The sequence below is a fragment of the Triticum dicoccoides genome, chromosome 6A, assembly GCF_002162155.2.
Source record: "Triticum dicoccoides isolate Atlit2015 ecotype Zavitan chromosome 6A, WEW_v2.0, whole genome shotgun sequence".
In the NCBI taxonomy this organism is placed as follows: Eukaryota; Viridiplantae; Streptophyta; class Magnoliopsida; order Poales; family Poaceae; genus Triticum; species Triticum dicoccoides.
Window position 1 is genome coordinate 493,110,470 of NC_041390.1, and position 4,552 is coordinate 493,115,021.

The following is a 4,552-nucleotide window of genomic DNA, read 5'->3' on the forward strand; positions in this document are numbered from 1 at the left end:
AAACTCACAGCACAAGGGACACAAGATTTATACTGGTTTGGGCCACCGTTGTGGTGTAATACCCTATTCCAGTGTGGTGTGGTGGATTGCCTCTTGGACTGAGGATGATTAGTACAAGGGGAAGAACAGCCTCCTGAGGAGAGGTGTTCTTGTGCTTGGTGAACTCGTGGTTGTCCTGGTTACTCTCGATCTGACCTATCGATCGATTCCCTAGCTACGGTGGTGGCTAGTCCTATTTATGGAGGCCATGGTCCTCTCCCCGGGAAGGGAGCCAACAATGGCCAATTTGAAAGGGGACAGTTAGTACAGCTTATCCTGACAAAAGCATTCTTCGCCTGTCAAAGGCTCTGGTGGTGACACCGTCTTGGACTCCACGGTGACCTCCATCTTGTCGTCCTTATGGTCTTGTTCTTGTTGCACTGATATGGAAACCTTTGCTTGACACCTCAGTACTCCGTGCCTGCGCCTGCTTCCTTATCACCAAAGAGGAAACAAGGGCACTGTGCGCGTTGGCGCCCGCCTGGCCTTGGTCGTCATGGGTCACATCACTAGAACCTCGTGAGGTTTGCCTGGCCTTGAACTCTCCGCCCCTCACAAGCCAGCCTGGCGAGGCCGCTCCTGAGGAGGTCTTGTGTCGTCCGCCTCGCGAGGCTTGGCCCCTCGCGAGGGTCTTGAGTCCTTGCTGGTGAAGATGGGCCGTACGGGCCCGCTTGCAGAGCCACGCCGTGGGCCGCAGGCAGGCATGTCTGGGGACCCCCGTTCCCAGAATGTCGACAGTCAGGTTATCGAGACCATGTGTTTCTTCAATAGGTGATGAATTAAGATCATGTATTTCTTCAACAGGAGGTAAATTCTTAACATCTTCAATTTTTATACCTTTTCTTTCATAGATTTCTTTGCCTCTTGCATATCTTCAGGACTGAGAAATAGAATACCCCTTTTATTCGGAGTTGGCTTAGGAGTTGGTTCAGGATGTGTCCAATTATTTTCATTGGTGAACATATTATTCAATAGAATTTCATCTTGATCAACTGTTCTTTCCCTGAAAACACAACCATCACAACTATCCAGGTAATCTCTAGAAGCATCGGTTAGTCCATTATAAAAGATATCAAGTATTTCATTTTTCTTGAGAAGATGATCAGGCAAAACATTAAGTAATCGGATAAGCCTCCCCCAAGCTTGTGGGAGACTCTCTTCTTCAATTTGCACAAAATTATATATTTCCCTTAAAGTAGCTTGTTTCTTATGAGCGGGGAAATATTTAGCAGAGAAGTAGTAAATCATATCCTGGGGACTACGCACACAACCAGGATCAAGAGAATTAAACCATATCTTAGCATCACCCTTTAATTAGAACGGAAATAATTTAAGGATATAATAATAGCGAGTTTTCTCATCATTAGTGAACAGGGTAGCTATATCATTTAATTTAGTAAGATGTTCCACAACAGTTTCAGATTCATAGCCATAGAAAGGATCAAATTCAACCAAAGTAATTATATCAGGATCAACAGAGAAATCATAATCCTTATTAGTAATAAAGATAGGTGAAGTAGCGTAAGTAGGATCATATTTCATTCTAGCATTCAGAGATTTTTCTTTAAGCTTAGCTAATAACTTCTTAAGATCAGATCTATCATTGAAAGCTAAGAAGTCTGTAGCAGTTTCTTCATCCATAACATAACCCTCATGAACAACAGGCAATTCATATTTAGGGGGAGAATCTTCATCATCACTTTCATCAATATTATCAGTTTCAATAATTTCAATCTCTCTAGCCCTAGCAAGTTGTTTATCAAGAAATTCACCAAGTGGCATAGTAGTATCAAGCATAGAAGTAGTTTCATCATAAGTATCATGCATAGCAGAAGTGGCATCATCAATAACATCCGACATATCAGAATGAATAGCAGGAGCAGGTTTAGGTGTCGCAAGCTTACTCAAAACAGAAGGTGAATCAAGTGCAGAGCTAGATGGCAGTTCCTTACCTCCCTCGTAGTTCAGGGAAAAATCTTGGTTCTTTGATCTTTCAAGTTCTTCATAATGATAAGCAGATATAAATCCCAAGTGACTCAAAGAATAGAGCTATGTTCCCCGGCAACGGCGCCAGAAAATGTTCTTGATAACCCACAAGTATAGGAGATTGCAACAATTTTCGAGGGTAGAGTTCAAGCCAAATTTATTGATTCGACACAAGGGGAGCCAAAGAATATTCTCAAGTATTAGCAGCTGAGTTGTCAATTCAACCACACCTGGAAACTTAATATCTGCAGCAAGGTATTTAGTAGCAAAGTAATATGATAGTAGTGGTAACGGTGGCAAAAGGTAACGGTAGCAAAAGTAATATTTTTGGGTTTTGTAGTGATTGTAACAGTAGCAGCGGAAAAGTAAATAAGCAAAGAACAGTATATGAAAAGCTCGTAGGCAATGGATCGGTGATGGAGAATTATGTCGGATGCGATCAATCATGTAACAGTCATAACCTAGGGTGACATAGAACTAGCTCCAGTTCATCAATGTAATGTAGGCATGTATTCCGAATATAGTCATACGTGCTTATGGAAAAGAACTTGCATGACATCTTTTGTCCTACCCTCCCGTGACAGCGGGGTCCTATTGGAAACTAAGGGATATTAAGGCCTCCTTTTAATAGAGTACCGTACCAAAGCATTAACACATGGTGAATACATGAACTCCTCAAACTACGGTCATCACCGATAAGTATCCCGATTATTGTCACTTCGGGTTTAACGGATCATAACACATAATAGGTGACTATAGACTTGCAAGATAGGATCAAGAACTCTCATATATTGATGAAAACATAATAGGTTCAGATCTGAAATCATGGCACTCGGGCCCTAGTGACAAGCATTAAGCATAGCAAAGTCATAGCAACATCAATCTCAAAACACAGTGGATACTAGGGATCGAACCAAACAAAACTAACTCGATTACATGATAAATCTTATCCAACCCATCACCGTCTAGCAAGCCTACGATGGAATTACTCACGCACGGCGGTGAGCGTCATGAAATTGGTGATGGGGGAAGGTTGATGACAACAATGGCGACGGAATCCCCTCTCCGGAGCCCCGAACGGACTCCAGATCAGCTCTCCCGAGAAAGATTAGGGATTGGCGGTGGCTCCATATCGTAAAACACGATGAATCCTTCTCTCTGATTTTTTCCTCCCCAAAAGTGAATATATGGAGTCAAGGTGGACGTCCGTGGAGCATGAGGTGGCCCACGAGGGTGGGGGCGTGCCTAGGGGGGTAGGGCGCGCCCCCACCCTCATGGACAGGGTGTGGCCCCCCTGACGTGGATCTTTCTTCCAGTATTTTTTATATATTCCAAAAATAATCTCCATTGATTTTCAGGTCATTCCAAGAACTTTTATTTCTGCACAAAAAAACACCATGGCAATTCTGCTGAAAACAACATCAGTCCGGGTTAGTTCCATTCAAATCATGCAAGTTAGAGTCCAAAACAAGGGCAAATGTGTTTGGAAAAGTAGATACGTCACAGACGTATCAACATCTTATCAAAATATCGAACGAATACCAAATTCACATGACTACTTATAGCAAGACTTCTCCCATGTCCCCGGGAACAAACGTAACTACTCACAAAGCATATTCATGTTAATAATCAGAGGGGTATTAATATGCATAATGGATCTGAACATATGATCTTCCACCAAATAAACCAACTAGCATCAACTACAAGGAGTAATCAACACTACTAGCAACCCACAGGTACCAATCTGAGGTTTGGATATAAAGATTGGATACAAGAGATGAACGAGGGTTTGAGATGAGATGGTGCTGGTGAAGATGTTGATGGAGATTGACCCCCTCCCGATGAGAGGATCGTTGGTGATGACGATTGTGATGATTTCCCCCTCTCGGAGGGAAGTTTCCCCGGCAGAACAGCTCCGCCAGAGCCCTAGATTGGTTCCGCCAAGGTTCCGCCTCGTGGCGGCGGATTTTCGTCTCGTGAGCTTGCTTATGATTTTTTCCTTGACGAAAGACTCCATATAGCCAAATATGGGCATCGGAGGGCCACCAGGGGGCCCACAAGGCAGGGGCCCCGCCCAGGGGGGTAGGGCGCGCCCCCACCCTCGTCGACGGTGGGTGGCCCCCCTCTGGTACTTCTTTTGCCCAATATTTTTTACATATTTTGAAAATAATTCCCGTGGAGTTTCAGGACTTTTGGCGATGTGCAGAATAGGTCTCTAATATTTGCTCCTTTTCCAGCCCAGAATTCCAGCTGTCGGCATTCCCCCTCTTCATGTAAACCTTGTAAAATAAGAGAGAATAGGCATAAGTATTGTGACACAATGTGTAATAACAGCCCATAATGCAATAAATATCGATATAAAAGCATGATGCAAAATGGACGTATCAACTCCCCCAAGGTTATACCTCGCTTGTCCTCAAGCGAAAGCCGAAATCGAAAAATATGTTCGCATGTTTAGAGATAGAGGTGTCGATAAAATAAAATACGGACATGAGGGTATCATGATCATTCTTAGAACAGCAACATA